General features: G+C 44.2%; 1 long non-coding RNA gene across 1 annotated transcript; it reads right to left on the bottom strand.

Annotated features, from left to right (window-relative positions):
- Positions 1 to 6,031: 6,031 nt before the first annotated feature.
- On the bottom strand, positions 6,032 to 14,092 carry LOC123367487. Its single transcript, XR_006578495.1, has 2 exons — positions 13,995 to 14,092; positions 6,032 to 6,227 (listed from the first exon to the last, which is right to left on the bottom strand). It is a non-coding gene; the product is annotated as an uncharacterized LOC123367487 (long non-coding RNA).
- Between the last annotated feature and the right edge of the window lie 3,738 nt (positions 14,093 to 17,830).

Raw genomic sequence — 17,830 nt, 5'->3', positions numbered from 1 at the left:
TAAGTAAGCTCTCAAACCTGGGGAAGTCCCTACCAATTAAGACAGGGTAGAGGAGCTTGGGGACCACCCCTGCAGTCACCCTGGTAGTATTCCCCTGGATCTCAATCCGCACCAGGATTGTGGGGTAAAAATTCACGGTGCCATGAACGCATGTTACCCCTGTGTTTTTGGCCCAGGTTAGTTGGTCTCGCGCCACCAATTTCCCCAAGACCAGCGTGACAGCACTCCCAGAATCTATTAATGCTATGGTCTTAATACCATTCATTTTTACTGATCTTGTATACCCATGTGAGGTCATTGTGACCCCTACCAGGCCGATTAGGCCACATTGCTCCCTGTAATCCCCCAGATTACACTGCATAGGTTCTTCCCTGTTGGGGTATTGGGCTGCTATATGCCCCAATTCCCCATACTCATAACACCGCCCCCTTATTCCGGTTGTCACTCTCTGCCTGGTGCTATTTGGCTGGCCCCCCACCTCTCTTCCCAAACCCCCAGGTCCCTTCTTGGCCTCGGGTCATTCCTCGGTGTCTTTCCTCCCTGTTACAGTTCTCCTATAGTTCTCGACAGTCCGGGGCCTTGGGTTTGGGGTTAGCTTCATGAATTGCCGTGTCTCCCCGCCTGGGGTCTGGAACAGTTCGCGGGCTGCCAGCTGTCTTTCCACGAGGGAGACCAACTCATCATAGGTGGAGGGGTCATTCTGGCCAACCCAAGCCCGGAGACCTGGTGGTAGCCCCCTCATATACCGGTCCAGTACCAGGACCTCCATCATCTTCTCAGAGCTGAGGGCCTCAGGGCACAGCCATTTCCGGGTCAGGTGGATCAGGTCAAACAATTGTGATCGGGGTGTCTTGTCCTTCGTATACTGCCACTCATGGAACCTCTGGGCTCGCAATGCCGTCGTTACTCCGGATCTGGCCAGGATCTCTACCTTCAGCTGGGAGTAATCTGCTGAAGTCTCTGCATCCATATCGTAGTAGACCTTCTGGGCCTCCCCACACAGGAATGGGGAAAGGATATCAGACCACTGATCTCGGGGCCAGGCCTCCCGCAGGGCTGCTCTTTCAAAAGCCAGGAGGTATGCCTCCACATCATCCTCCCATGTCATTTTCTGTAGGCAATGGCTGGCCCGTATGGTCCGGGTCCCTTCACATTTGCGGTTCAGTTCCATAAGGGCCTTCATCTGGTTCACCAGGTCTTTCAGCAGGGCTCAGTCCTGGGCAGCCTGACTCATCAACAGATGATTAGTCTCCTGCTTGGATCTGTGTAGCCTCCTGCTGGGCCGCGGTGGCTTGTATTAGGGCCTTAACCACGTCATCCATCTTAAGGACGGGAGGGTTTTGCCTAACCCTGGTTTAAGTCCCCAGCATGCAAATCCCACTCCTGACACCACGTGTGGCAAATTGCTGGCATTATTATGATGGGTCTCACGCTTTCTCTTCTTTGGGGGGGGAGGTTCAGGGCACCATTTCTTGCCCCTGAATCGGAATATTCATTGCCCCACTAGTGTCTTTGAGGAGGGGAGTGGAGAGGGAGGGACCTGGGCCCGCCCTCTACTCCAGGTCCCAGCCCAGGGGCCCTGAGGATAGTGGTGAACCACTTGAACTGGCAGTTCCTTCCCCTGGGCTACTTCCCTCTCCTGCCCTTCAGCTTGTGGGGGGCTTCCTGCCCTCCCTCTGCACGAGCCAGGTGCCCCTTACCTAGGGTCTTGGACTTCTTAGCCCACCACAGCACTCCTCCAAACTTTCCTCTGCTTCTCTTCAAACTGTTCTCTGCTCCAATACCAATCCTTTCTGCTCCAACTCCCACACTGTCTGATTGAAGCAGGGGGTTTTTATCATGTGACTGACTGCAGGTGCTCTAATTGGCTTCAGGTGCTCTAATTGGCTTCAGGTGCTCTAGTTAATCTATAGCAAACTTTCTTCCCCTTATAGGGAATAAGGCTCCCTTGAAACACTCTCCTGCTGCCCTCTGGCCATGCTGTATCACAATAGCTAAATATATACTTCCTGGAACAAAGAATATAGACCATACTTCGAGGATGGTGGACTGTATACTGGAAAGCAGTGACTCTGAAGAAGATTTGGGGGTTGTGGTCAATAATCAGCTGAACGTGAGCTCCCAGTGCAATGCTGTGGCCAAAAGACCTTATGCAATCTTGAGATGCATGAACAGGGGAATCCTGAGTAGGAGTGGAGAGAATATTGCATCCAGTTCTGGTGACCACAATTCAAGAAACATGTTTATAAATTGGAGAGGGTTCAGAGAAGAGCCATGACAATGGTTAAAGGATTAGAAAATATGCCTTATAGTGATAGACTCAAGGAGCTCAATCTATTTAGTTTAACAAAGAGAGGGTTACAAGGCGACTTGATTAGTCTAGCAGTACCTACATGGGGAATAAATATTTATTAATGGGCTCTTCAATCTAGCAGAGATAAGTATAACATGATCCAATGGCTAGAAGTTGAAGATAGACAAATTTACACTGGAAATAAGGCCTGCATTTTTAATGATGAGGGTAATTAACCATTGGAACAATTTACCCAGGGTTGGGGTGGATTCTCCTTCACAGTGACAATTTTAAAATCAAGATTGGCTGTTTCTCTAAAAGATATACTCTAGGAATTATTTTGGGGAAGTTCTATAGTCTCCATTATACAGGTCAGACTAGACGTCTGGTCTTCGAATCTATGAATGCAAAATATGATTTCAGAACGTACAAACTTTCTACAGAATTCCTTTGATGCAGGAGGTACCTGCTCCTTCCTCAGTGTACATCCACACTCACCTCTCAGCAGTAGGCTTGTATGTCCAGGGAGGAGTTAGTGTATTGGGATACTTGGGGTTCTAAGGCCCCATATGCAGTGGAACAAACAGAATGTTACAACAGCATACGATAAGCATAAATCCTCATATTATTTTTGGCAAGTGCATGTAGACCTTCCATGTGAACATTTATTATTATCATAGCTCCAAAAGCAGGCTTAAAGTCATGTAGGGACATCTATTATTACTTCTACTGCTAATAATAATTTGTTGCACTAATTTTTGCGCTAAGGAACTAAAACCCAATGCTGAAAGTAGCATTAGCAGTAGCAACTAAGAGCCACAGTCGTGGACCAGACCCCCATTGTGCTACGCCCGGTACGAACACAGAACAAAAGGACTAAGGTCTAATTCTGCCTCTCTTCCTCATGCTGCGTAATACCTGACTTCATGAGTAGTCCCACTGATTTCAACAGGACTGTTGGTAGAGGGCTGGGCTGTCACAGCCCTTACTTGGCAGTGAGATGGAGTAAGGACTACCTTACGCTCTGCACAGAGTGCTATTCTGCAGCAGTGCGAGGGCAGGGGCTACTTGCTAGATACTCCCCACTGTGATCAAGTGGATGGTGAGTGGAGAGAGTTCTACCCTCACCCTGCTCACTGGCTCAGGTACTTGGTGGGCACACAGTGGGGATTATGCCACTCCACGAAAGGGGTGCAGTACTGTATTCCTCCCCCCAGAGCAAAGTGGGGGGAGGAGTTATAACACAACTTGTTCCTGGTGCTGCTCCTTACTCAGGGTAAACGGCGCAGGAATTGTCTGGCTTGGAGGAGGTCCTGCCGAATGGGAATGAGGGGTGCAGGGTCTGGTGCTACATGAATTTAATAAAGACTACAAACCGCTTTAGAATAAAGCTAGGACACGTGGGGCAAATTCTGTCTTCAGATGCTCATGGGTGACTCCCAGTCATTTCAGTGTGCAAGGCCCATAGAGTTTCTCTCTCACTTATATCTCTTTTGCCTTGAGCGAGCCATATGTGGACAGCAGGGGGAAAATGAGTCGCTTTGATTGTTTGATTATGTATGATTAACGAGTTGATTATTCAACTAACAGCTTGATCCTGCATATTGAGTACCAGGGCCTCTGATCCTGCACCCATTGAAATCAATGAAAAAACTGCCATTGACTTCAATGAGCACAGGATCATGAGCTGTGTCCTGCTGAAACCACTTATGTGAGTAGGGTCTATTCACCTGAGGAAGTGTTTCCAGGAGCAACCCCTTAGTTTGCTTTCTCCGGCATAGAAAAGTTGCAACTTTCATTAATTTTATATAACTAATTTAACTGCATTTCCATACAGGGATAGTCCATTTGGGCTAAGCTCATGTGGAATCTAATATTAAAAGGGGCTCTTTTAAAGACCACAGATTTCTGATTGATGATTCTCTTTATTAAAGTTGACGCTCAAAGAAAAATGAACATCCTTTGCATTGTACTAGATTTAATTGAACAGTTGACCCAAATATGCTAAAATTTAGATGTATTTTCCTTTCAGTCGGATTATCCTTTGAAACTGTGAACAAACCCTGCCTGACAACACAAAGGAATTTTCCCATGGATCAGCTAAAGCTGACTCACATGAAAGACTTGCCCGAAGTGGTCATGCCCTCTGAGCAAATACCACAGGCATGAGGATCTCTGCTCTTGGCCTAACAGCAGTGTTAGAATTCCAGAGACCCAACCTAAAAAGTGAAATCTCATTGGAAGAGAATGGGTCTCTTACCTATGACCTAGCCAATCTGCTCCTCTCTTTACTTATGTTGCTAACCTCCAAAGCAATTGAATGTTTTGAGCTGTCACTGCATGTCAGGAGAAATTTCCTGTTCTGCCCCAGGAATACAGCAAACAGCACTTGCTGTTTGTTTAAGCAGGTAAAATATACAACAAAAAGTTGCATCTGAGACATAAAGAAGATCATCTGATCATTAAAGCTTTCAGCATTGGGTTTTAGTTCCTTAGTGAAACATTGGAGTAAGCCACACACCCGTTTAGGGTGAATGTTTCCTCTGCTGGCATTGTCTATTGTATCACAAATCATCAATTAGGGAGACCTATTCACTCATCCTTAACATACAGTTTCAGCGTGGTTTAATTTTCTTCTAGTACTTTTTGAGAAAACATATCCATTTCCAGATGTATAGGCTTATTGGAAAGAAAAAAGCTTCAATTATGAGGAAGTATCAGGAATAAGCTGCATAAGGGAGTTCTTCTATAGGTTATAACACAGAAGCAGCTATGTTTTTGGACAGCAGTTTTAAAGCCTTCCCAAATATGAATGAACATAACTCACACAGGACACATACCGTTAAAACTCCTAACCAGTGTTCTGTTAATAACTTTCTAAAAACAAAAAGCATTTTAAAAATGGAATTTGCTTTTCCCCCTTTATGTTTGTTTACTTTCTGCACTTTGCTCAATGAAAGTGGACTCATCACTTTCACTTTCAATTTATAGCCAATTTCACTTTTTGTTCTTAGTGAGTTTCAGTTTCTGGCTCTCATGTTGCTAGTAGTAGATTCTTGTTTTAGAATTTCCAACATTTCAGGGTTCCATCATATTAATTGGTAAACTCTCCCTCCATTTCCCTTTTTATTTCCCTCTCATTTTAAAACAAAACTGAAATTTTGATTGTAAGCCACTTGACAATGCCATTTCAAATCAAATCTGCCCCATTTTTGTGTTTAAACTCGGCTATAGGCAAGGCCATGTGTAACTGGTGGCAAACTAGATCTAAATTCTGTGTTAATATTCCTGGATTCTGTAGCACTCCGGTTCACCCTTGAGAAGGTGGTTTGGGATCATGAGATAAGAACATTAGATGAATGTTTCTGCCAAAAGCACCAGCAGTCAAATGGCTAATTATATTGACACTTAAGCTGATGTTTTTAGATTTCAGTGTTAATAGCCCAATAGAGATGAATGGTGCAAATCTCAGAGCTGTTGTTTCAGGCTGACAGCAGACTCAGGCAGACGATACTGGATCAGTTATGTTTGGTTCATGTTTTCAAATTTATCCTCACAACTATGAGTACTAGAAAAACAGTTTTTTAAATCAAAGCATAAGTTTCAGTCTCTAGTCACCATGGAGTCAAGACCTCAATTAAAAACTACACAAAACAATAAACCACCAAACAAACCACTTTTCAGGTCTTTTTACAACATAAAGAACTCTTTGTTTTAAAAAAGGGACAAGTCCAATTCTTTCCCCTTAGCAGGTCACCTTTAATGCTTGAAAACATTAGGAAACATTGACAAATTATATTCTCTGTGCTCTATTCTGGTTTTCAGGGTCGTCTTTTTTATTAACACAGGAGATGTTGTCCTTTGCCCCCATCTGCTGGCTTGCACTTGGCTTGCTGACACAGCTGCTTGCTTCCTGGAGTCTGGCGCTTTGACACTGCAGCGAAAGGTCACTTTTGGTGAGCTGAACACATAGGGGCTGAGCCAGACCCCTTCCCTCTATGCTGCACAAGCTGGGGAAAGGCTATAGGTGCTGATCCCAAAGCAGGCTGATTTGTCCAGGGCAAAGGGCAAACTGCTGTGGAAAGCCAAATGTCCTGCTTTTGTCGGCAACTCTGGGAGCTCACGTGATTGAATAGGAGAATAAATGAGGAAAGGTTAAAAAAACAACAACACAGGCATGCTTGGTTTTGAGAAAAGAAGACTGAAGCCGGACCTGATAACAGCCTTCAAATATGTTAAGGGCTGTTATAAAGAGGGTGAGGATCAGTTGTTCTCCATGTCCACTGAAGACAGGACAAGTAGTAATGGGCTTAATCTGCAGCAAGGGAGATTTACATAAGAAAGGCCGTACCGGGTCAGACCAAAGGTCCATCTAGCCCAGTATCTGTCTACTGACAGTGGCCAATGCCAGGTGCCCCAGAAGGAGTGAACTTAACAGGTAATGATCAAGTGATCTCTCTCCTGCCATCCATCTCCATCCTCTGACAAACAGAATCTAGGGACACCATTCCTTACCCCATCCTGGCTATTAGCCATTAATGGACTTAAGCACCATGAATTTATCCAGTTAACTCTAAGCACAGTTAAGCACTGGAACAGGTTACCAAGGGAGGTTGTGGAATCTCCATCATTGGAGGTTTGTAAGACCAGGTTGGACAAACACCTGTCAGGGATGGTCCAGGTTTAATTGGTCCTGCCTGAATGCAGGGAACTGGACCTGATGACCTCTTGAGGTCCCTCCAGCCCTACATCTCTATGATTCTATGAGCTCCCCTCACTAAGCAATATTCTTGGGAAAACCTCCCATCACCTTTTCTTCTTGATTTTTAAATAATTTTCTACTATGATGGAACCTCTGAGGGTGAGAGCCCAATGGGAGAGAACTTTCTTCACTGAAACCAGGTATGAAGCCCCAAGAGGAGGGAGACAGAGAGAAACCAATGGCAGGTGCACACTGCAGAGCTGATTTCCAATTTCCTTTTGTCCTCAGACTATAAAGAGACATGGCATTCTTTTTCCACCAGCCTGGATTTCCCATGGATCCAAGATAAGACAACGCTGCTTGTTGGTAGGAACCATTTGGGGTCATGTGAGGGTGTTTGAGAGTGCTGCTGTTTATAGGTTTCAGAGTGGCAGATAGTCTGTATCAGCAAAAACAACGAGGAGTCCTTGTGGCATCCTAGAGACTAACACATTTATTTGGCTATAAGCTTTCGTGGGCTAGAACCCACTTCATTAGATGCATGGAGTGGAAAATACAGGAGCAGGTATAAATGCATGAACAGACTGACCCCACACTTGGTAAGGCAATTCACATCTGTTCATGTATTTATACCTGTTCCTGTATTTTCCACTCCATGCATCTGATGAATTGGGTTCTAGCCCACAAAAGTCTAAGCCACAAGGACTCCTTGTTCTTTTTGCTGATACAGACTAACACGGCTACCACTCTGAAACCAAATACATTTGTTAGTCTCTAAGGTGCCACAAGGACTCCTCATTGTTTCTGCTATTTATAGTTTCACATAGCAACACCTGGTGCTAGGAATGCAGCATTACAGCTACCCATTGAAATGAATGAGGCACTGACCAAGACTCGTTTATTGGTTTTTGTTTTGTCATTTTTTGTGATTTCACGAGATTGGTAGCCCCTTACTGCCTCCTTGCTAGGCAAACTGCTCTTTAATAGCTAACACGTGCACAAAATTGCTTTACAAAGGAGGTGAGAGGTGAGCTATGGGGAAAGAGACAGTATAGGAAGGTGACGGGGACTGACTGGCTAAGGTGAGAGGTCTTCAGGGCCTAGGAGCAGAGGTCAGACCATAACTCAGGATAGGTTGCAGGCAGGACTGCACCAGTACTGTAAAGCTGGGACTTTGGAGGAGGTGACTATCTGTGTACATATAATCCGAATTTTGTTATCAGAACTTTTCTAAATAAAATTAGTTTACTTTGTTGTTTTTTAAAAATAAAAATCTCATTTTCATTATATACCTGACTTCTTCTGCCTGTTCTACCCTCACTGATTGTAAACTCCTCCAGAATCACCTAGAGTTTCAAAGCTGTAGTGTGACCTTTGCAGTCTGGAGAAAGGGAGATGAGCAGAGAGAGAGAGAGAGAGAGAGAGGGAGGTTCTGCAGGCACCTGTCTTTCAAAGGTCTGTTCAGAGAGCCAAGCAAAGAGCAGGGGAAAGTGGTGGTTTCTAAGCATCACCAATACTTTACTTGCCTGTAAGTGTGTACTGAGGAGAGATTAACTGTGGAATCTCCACTGAACCTATTTATTGTAGCTCTTGCCTCTTAGCTTATTCATCCTTTCTCATTTCCATAGTGGTCCTTCCCATCCATTCTGTGGTGCTGCTTTGGAGAAGACTAATGGTTCTCTTCATACCTATGACCTGGTTCACAGGTAGTGTTTCCTTCTCCTTCCTCTGCCTTTCCCAAGATCTTGGCTTATTTTTTCCATATGTGCCAACCAACAGGTCCCCCATAGAATAGCCAGATATCCAGTTCTATCTGGTTTAAGCAAAGCAAGAGAGACAATTTTATAGAAATAGAAAGAAAAAATAAAATAAAAGTTGGTTCAATGTGAACACTTGGGTGAGTGCTATGGAAAGCATTGCTAGTGAGGCCCTAAACTTTTGAAATGGTGATGATGTTCATAGCACCTAGGAGCCCTAGTCCCGCTGTGCTAGATGCTGTACAAACACGGAACAAAAATATCATTACTGCCCGAAAGAGCTCGCTATCTAAGTACAAGAGACAACAGATCATTGCAGACTCATGGCAGAGTCCAAGGAAATGATGCGACACTATCGGTAAGCATGAACAGGTAGTGAAAGTTACACACTAGTGCTAAATGACCTGGATTTGCAGCATGGTAGACATTTTGATGCCTTTTAGAGGAAAAAGTAGCATGAGGTACTTCTGAGAGCATGATTCGACAGAGAGAGTGTGTCTGTGTGTCATCGCCTCTGCTTTTCCAGTGAGGATGTCTGGATAGTCACAAGCCAGTTGCTTCTTTTCTTTCATTAACCATGAAACAAAAGACACCCTGTTTCTAATATGAACTTGTACTAAACGAGATCTCTTCCTGTTACACAACTGCATGGATATTAGATATTTGAGTAGATTCTATCACCTGAAAATAGTAATTCTCTTCCATCTTCTCCCAACCAAAATATCTTGTATATACCATATGCCCATTAGCTACTCAGTTGTAGAGCTAAAGTACTAACGATGCAGTTTGAAGTCAACTTTATTTCTGTAAGCAGGCCTTTTAGACATCTTTGCTTACGATATTTTAGCATACAGTCTATGTATCTATCTTGGGGTTTTATACTATGTCAGTGGTTCTCAACCAGGGATTTGCGTACCCCTGGGGTCTTCCAGAGTATACATTAACTCGTCTAGATATTTGCCTAATGTTACAACAGAAAAGCACTAGCAAAGTCAGTACAAACTAAAATTTCATACAGATAATGACTTGTTTATACTGCTCTGTATACTATACACTGAAATGCAAGTAAAATATTTATATTCCAATTGATTTATTTTATAATTATGTAGTAAAAATGAGAAAGGAAGCAATTTTTCAGTAATAGCGTGCTGTGGTACTTTTGTATTTTTTATGTCTGATTTTGTAAGCTAGTAGTTTTTAAGTGAGGTGAAACTTGGGGTATGCAAGACAAATCAGACTCCTGAAAGAGGTACAGTAGTCTGGAAAGATTGAGAGACACTGTACTATGCAGGGCTGGTTCCAGCGTTTTTGCCACCCCAAGCAGCGGGGAAAAAAGAAAAAAAATAAGCCGCGATCGGCAGCACTTCGGCAGCAGCTCTTCCGCCTCTGCTTCATTCTTTGGTGGCAATTTGGCAGCAGGTCCTTCCCTCCGAGAGGGACTGAAGGACCCGCCGAATTGCCGCTGAAGAGTCAGATGTGCCACCTCTTTCTGTTGGCCACCCCAAGTACCTGCTTGCTGCACTGGTGCCTGGAGCCGGCCCTAGTACTATGTGACAGAGTGCTGAGAGATGGAGCTTAAATTAGCCCTCTGGTGAAAGCCTAATTGTTCAGGGTGTGCCTGATTACCAGGCCAGATTGGGTTTAGGAAGGTAATAAGCCAATTAGCTGATTAACAGGCAAGTGGTTTAACAAGAGCACAGGATGAAAGTGCTTGAGCAGGAAGTGGGGTGAGAGAGACAAGGTGAGAAGACCTTGACAAGATATGGCAACTCCTGCTCCACCCTTCCAAGAGAAGGGGCCAGAAAGGTGGAGAACAGGGCGAAGGTGTGGATGCACTGATGTGTGCTGGTGGTGGGATTGAGACACCGTAAATAAAGTACCTGCTGTTGTTCTCAAGTAAGAAGGTCTCAGAGTGGTCTAATGTTTGTGGAAGAGGGAGGATGTTTGGAATGCATGCCCTGTCACATACTGCCACCCATCACCACACTATCCGAGTCCCTTCCACGTAAAATCAGTAGCACTAGTGATGTCTCTATTCAGAAAACAAATGATTGAAATCCTCCCAATAATGAGACTCGTGGGCAGGCCACCTGTGGGGAATGGACTTGGGATCTCTGACACTAAAAGCATGAGACTCTTTGATTCCCAAATTCAATCCCTATAAATGACCTACCCATTAATATTTATACAGCAGATAAAAATCCATATCAGACAGGCTGGACACAGGCTGCTACACAGTGAAATATTACAATCCTCTGAGAAAGAGTGAAAGGGCCACAGTAGATAGAACCAGAGCAGCAGGGTACAAGAAAGTGCTTTTATCTCAATTACACACCCCGGTAGATTTGCTTTGTTATTGTTCCAGCTCAAGCACTGATTGCCTGCCCTTTATTTTTGCAGAGCAAGCCTGTCAGGAGCTAGTTTATGAATCAAAGGTACGTGCAATTGTGTCCCAAGCAATTGCCCAGTGGCCTCTCCTTTACATGGGGAACTACAGCATGGAGGAAACTCCTGACATACCAGCTCTGAAACCTGGAACATCTCCTGGAGCCCACACTGAGAAGTGGAGTTAAGGGGAATGCTTGGGTGGCATAGAGCCTCCCTAGCTGGCTCTGTCACCAGTTCCTGCTTCCCCCATTACCCAGTGTACAGGGTGTCCTGGGGCAGCATGGCCAGGGCATACTGCATTCTGGTGCATTCTGGCACATTCTTTCTGCTGCAAGTCAAAGCAGACCTGTTCAGGAATGAGAAGGGATGGCTGAAAGCTACTGAGGCCCCCTAGGTGATGCAGTGAGCATGGTTATCATGCCTGAGAATCTGGCCTTTGGACCCTGGGTATTTCTTTTCTCCTTTGTTGTATTACCCTTCTTCCCATCCCTCTCCCTACCACTGGAACCATCCAGCTGCCCAACCTGGCTCTTGCTGCCCATTCTGCTTTGCAACCTCCTCCTCTCTCCTTTACCCCTTCAACCTCCCTTCTCATAGTTTCTTCTCCTTTAATCACTCTTATACCCTCAGTCTCTTCCCATCATTCCTCTCTTCACTTCAGCTCCAGAGACTGCCCCTCACAATTAATGTTTTCCGGTATAAATAAAACAAGTGTCTAATCAGAACTTTACCAAATAACAAAAGGCCAGATTTACAAAGGCATTTAGGTACCTAAAGATGCAGATAGGTACCTAGACCCTGATCCTCAAAGATGTCTTCTTTGGGAGTCCGGTTCCTAAATACCTTTGAGGATCTGGGATAGAGGATTTACAAATGCATTTCAGTGCCTAAAATGCAGATAGGTGCCCACTGGGATTTCCGAACAGTATCTAAGTGAATTAGGTGCCTTACTCCCACTGACAGTCCATGGGAGTTGGTACTTAACCTGATTAGGTGCTTCTGGGACTCTTATTGGGCACCTATTTGCATCTTTAGGTCCTAAATACCTTTGTAAATCTGGCCCAAAAATCTATTACGAATATGATGTGTGGTGCCATCATCCCCATTGCTTTGCATGTATGAGCTATCCTTTCCCCCCACCCTTCAACAGTCTGGTTAGACTGGCAGTTCTTCAGGTCTGGGGCTGTCTTTTCCTATGTGTTTATACAGTGCGTAGCACATTTTGAACACTAACACCATATAAATATACAAATTCATCATAACCATGATCTTGCTGTTCATACTTCGATTTGTAGGAAGCCACCAACCATAAAATCCCTTCACTTATGTTAGTATCAAACAAAACAAAAAACTGAGAATCATTCTGTCGACTAACAAATGTTATTGAAAACTACTGGTAGGTGGACCTCAAAGGGTGTGGTGATTCATCGCAGTTAGGATAAACACCCCAAAGACACTTGCAAGAAATCAGCTGACTAATAATGGCACAGTTCAAGGTAAGTTGGAGGTGGTATTTTTTATATATTATATATATATTATAATATATATATATACACACACACACCTACTTCAGAAACCAACCCTTCCAGTCTCAATGTAGATCAATTCAAAACTACAGTATTATCGAGACAAAGCCAATCATCACTTTGAACAATTTACTTGCATCCTAATCCCTTCCTCTCCCTCTTTTTTTTTTTGTCCTTTTAGCTGATGAGTTCTTTAGAGCAAGCATTATTCCTTCCAGGATGTTTGAATAGTACCTAGCACATGGTGGGTGTTACTGAAACAAACAAATAAATCAATAATGAACATGTACGGGTCTGAGTTTCCTCTTTCTCATACTGATTTTACACTGGTGCCATTCCATTCAGTTCAGCTGAGTTACTCCTGATTTACACCAGTGTAAATGAGAATAGAGTCTGGCCTCAGTTTCCTAGCTGAAATTTAGACATTCTTCTGTTCAGACCCCTTTGGTCTGCAAAATTGGTCTGGAAGTCTCATAAGAGAACCTACTGGGAGCTTTCCAGCAATTCCCCCTTTAGGGTTAGTTGGAAGTATGCGCAGAATACCCTTTGACATACCACTCTGGCACTTCCTGGGATCAGGTGGAATCAAGCATTGCTGAAAAGTTTGAAAAATAAAAACCATTTTTTTTAAAAGTAAGCCTAATTTTCTTTTAGGCTAGAGAAACAAAAATTCACTTCTAAATTGGAGGAGGTCCAACATACAAGGTTGAATATGTCTACATCTGAAAGCTCCAAGCAGCTCTAAGAACTATCACAAGGACGCTGGAGTGGGATGTAGCTAATGAGGGACTCCTGTGGGGGATGCAGTGCAGCTAGGCACATCCAAGTACAATGCAGAGGTTTTTATGTTACATATGCTATAGAAAACAAATAGCCGGGATTTATAAGTCAAGAGGAGCTTCTGAGATCTGCAGGAATCCTGGTCCTTGCCTCTGTCTTTGCTTCATATTGTAGCTACTCCACCAGTGTCATTTTTTTCATACAATAAAGTTATTTAAATTGGGGGGGGAGAAACCCCACTTTAAGGAAACTGCCAGAGAAAAGCCATCATTCAGAGAGACCTATGGTTGTAATGACAGATGCACTATTTCAGATTAAAAGATTATTAAACCAAATTGGAAAGTTTTGGCTACTCCCAATAGCTTCCAATCACCCGATAATAGCCCTGTTCATTCCTTCTGAAGCATTTGGCATTGGCCACTGTCCGAAGACAGGATTCTGGGCTAGATGGACCGTTGGTCTGACCCAGTATGGCTGTTCTTATGGTCTTATATTGGCTGTATTCTACAAAACACCTCGTTCTACAACCAGATAAGTTAAACTCTTACCTTTGGCCCATAGAAGGTAAAGAGGAAGTGTCTGAGATTAACTGTGATAGTTACCATACAGCTGGCTCTGTGTCACATGGGTGAAGCAGCATGGTAGCATCAGAGACAGAGTTAAAGTTGTTGAGGAACCTTACTGCTGAATTTCCAGATTTCCAAATGCTTTTTTTTTGTTTTGTTTTTTTAATGAATCCTTAACTTTGCATTTCATTGATTTGATACAGTACAAGATTTTATCTGACTCAACAGATCTTTCTTTACAGACTTTGCTCTAGCTCCATGACACACAGTGGCTAGAAACTGATACCCATTCAGATTTTGAACACCTTTGTGCTTTGAAAAGAGCAAAGGACTGAAACAGTTCTGCCCATCAACTTGCCTTATGGCTGAATTCCTTTCACAGGCATGTGTCCTCCCCAGCGCGCACACACACCACATGCCGGACCTCACCTGCTCCTCACACAATAGAATTATAAACATATAAAACAAAGATCACCTGATCAAGAGGACTCTGAGACTCAGCAAGGTTCCCTATTACTTATTAGCCAGCCTGTCTGTCTCTGTCCTTGGCAATAAAACACAGATGAAAGGGAGCCGCTTATTTGGAGGCAGACTTGAAAGTACAGTAGCTATCTCAGCCACTAGCCTTATCAAAGCTTGGGACAGCAATAGCAGCACTATATGGAGCAACAAGGACACAGTGGGCTAGACTGTCAAACAGTTCCGCCCTGTGCAAAAACTGCACTTACACGTCCCAGTGGGCAACAAAACACAATGGGCTGCTAAAGGTGAGCTTCAGCAGATGGCGCCTAACATCACGTTTGTCAAACACACCTTCATGTGAAAGCATGAAAGCCATGGTAAGGTCAGAAAGGGGCACAGCTTCCTAGAGTGGGTAAACTTTTCAAGATTAATCAGCCAATGAGGCCTCTGGTGTAATTGTGGTCAAATGTCCCTGATCAGGATTGCATTACAGCACTCTGGTTAAAGCTCAACTGGCCCAGACCCCTTGGAGCTGCAGAACTGAAAGTGAAATTTTGCAAAGACAGTCTCTTTCTCGGGAGCTTCCCACTAATTCTGCTTCCAGTCAGGCTGGAAACAAAACATGGTGAGAACAGCCTTTCTTATATATTTCACAACCTTTGCTTCTAGGAGTCTTTGGCCCTGGAATTACAGAGGCATGGGAAATCTGATGCCATCACATTTAGTTTTTAAGTGACAGTGAGTAGCCTCTTGTCAAGATGGCTGTCAGAATCGTATACCAAGCCTATCACCATGGTATCTGAGCACATTCCAGCAATGCATTAAGGCCCAAATCCAGCAAATTACTTAAGCACAACCTTTACTTTTAAGTCCATAAATAGTTTCATTGATTTTAGTGAGACTGCTCATCTGCTTAAAGTTAAACATGCACTTAAGTGCTTTGCTGAATCAGGGCCTAAATGAGTGGAGCTTTTTCCTTAAGGGGAAATAATTTGAAAGCTTTACTGGATTGGTTCTTTCAAGAACTGTTGGCCTCTTATAAATACATTTCAGACATCTCGCGGAGTGTTTTTCTATAATGTTGTATGCAAGTTGGCTAGATTCTTGGCATGCTGTGTCTTACCCAAAACAACCATCAAACATAGCAGGAAGAAGATAGAAATTAACCCTTCAAACAACAGTGAAGCATTGACTAATAAAGATGAAGATGGTTTGGCCAGTGAGGACTGGCTCCAGAGTCCAGAGCCATAAGATCCCTCCTCATCTATCAGAATTTCCATAGTAAGGGAAAGAAAATGAATTCACAATAAATGGGGATTGTATAGACTACAGAGCATGGTGAACCTGCAAACTGAAAACTTGGCTTTGCCCTGGTGTTTTATTCTGGGTCCAGAGGCTGCAACTGGAGCTCTCCATTTCTTCAAAAATGCCCACTACTTTCTCTGCCAACTCTCCATAGAATATCATGCTCAAGTCTTGGTCCTTATCTGCAAGGTGCTTGAAGATCTAAGCCCAGAGATCCTCAAAGATGGTCTGATGTCCCAGGATGAGGACTTTCATTGACAACTCTACTCTCCTGGCAAAATGCAACTATCTAATGGGAGTTTTGTCTGTGGACAATTTTGATGCAAATGGGGAAAAATAATTTTATTCACATTGTCCATGTTTTTTTTAATTATTATTTTAATTTGCGGGGGGGGGGGTGAAAATTTGAAAACCAAAAGCACCCCACCCCAGACCCTGTCACAAATGCACAGCACCCCACATAGAACCCACACTCCCTAGTGCCCCAAGACACAGAGATCTTCCCTGCCCCCTCACAGCCCAGCACACCCACCCTGTTCCTCCCTCCCCAACTGGCTGAGACTGGCCAGGCTTCTGCACCAGTCCAAGGTGGCTCAGCTCCAGGGAGACAGGTGAAGCCCCACAGGTGGTGGGAAGCAGAGACTGCCCAGAGTCGGAGGTGCACTGGGGTCTGGCCAGGAGGCAGAGAGAAGCCATCAGGTGAGGCCAGGGGGCAGGGGCGGCTCTATATTTTCTGCTGCCCCAAGCATGGCAGTCAGGCGGCCTTCGGCAGCATGCCTGCGGGTGGTCCCCAGTCCCGCGGATTCGGCGGCATGCCTGCGGGCAGTCCACGGTCATGTGGATTCAGCGGCATTTCTGTGGGTGATCTGCTGGTCCCCCACCTTCGACGTACCCATCGCCGAATTGCTGCTGAGGCCGCAGGACCGGTGGACCTCCCGCAGGCATGCCAAAGGCGGCCTGACTGCTGCCCTCACAGCGACTGGCAGGTCGCCCCCTGTGGCTTGCCACCCGAGGCACACGCTTGCTGCACTGGTGCCTAGAGCCGCCCCTGCCAGGGGGTGGAGAGGAGCCCTCGGCCAGCTGGCGGGCAGGCTAAGAGGAGCAAGTGGTGGGCAGGGGGAGTCAGCGGGCTGGCGGGGTCTCAGAGCTCAGTGCAAGCACAGCAGGTCGGGGCCCCTTCTGAGCATGGGCCTGGCTCCATGGTGCCATTGGCGCCATTGTAAACCGAGCACTGCCAAAATCTCTAATCACCTTTGAAAATTTAGGTCTTAGTCAACTCACGTGACAGTGGCCTGTACTTTGGGGATAGAGGGGCTGACAACACAACGAGGATTTCTTTACTACACACTCTGGAGTTTTTGATATTTTATATTGCTACTAGAAGGAATATTGATAATGAAGTATGCCTTGCAATCTCCCTCCATCTTCCTCCAAATCCTGCCTCAAAAATACCTTGTCTTACAGTCCCTCAAACAAGTTTTCTAATTTCTTATAAACAATTTAAAAACTTTATTTTTTAAATAAAAACATAAAGATTAAGGAGCTAACACACTAAATCCCATAATGCACAAAGAACCTCATAACTGGGTCTGTCTCTTCTCTCCTTCCATCCTTACACGTTATTGTCTGGAACTTCCTTCTTTCTTCCAATCCTGCTACCTTCCCCCACTCCTTTGTCTGTATATTATCCTAAATTGTGAACCTCTGACTCGCATTTAGAGCTGTTTGGAAAATGCTAATTATTTTCCAGAGGAAATTTTTCCCCAATAGTTTATGATTTTTTCCAAGTTTTTGACAAAAAAAACCTAGAATTATTTTTTTTTCTTTTTTCCCTTCTTTTTTCAATTTTTTCCTCCTTTTCCTAGAGGCAAAATGGAAAAAGGGATAAAGAAAAAAAAAGGGACGGAAACAAGGGAGAGAAGAAGAAAAAGCGCTGAAAACTGAAAAATTTCAAATAAAATAATTTCTCATGATAGTGCTTGTTTATGGAAAAAAGTCATTTTCAGTCAAAAAAATGTTTTTGACGGCAAAATGTCAAGGAGCTCTACTCA

This window comes from Mauremys mutica, chromosome 1 (assembly GCF_020497125.1).
Source record: "Mauremys mutica isolate MM-2020 ecotype Southern chromosome 1, ASM2049712v1, whole genome shotgun sequence".
Lineage (NCBI taxonomy): Eukaryota > Metazoa > Chordata > Testudines > Geoemydidae > Mauremys > Mauremys mutica.
The sequence above is the reverse complement of the archived record's forward strand: the minus strand, read 5'-3'. Positions and strand labels throughout refer to the sequence as shown.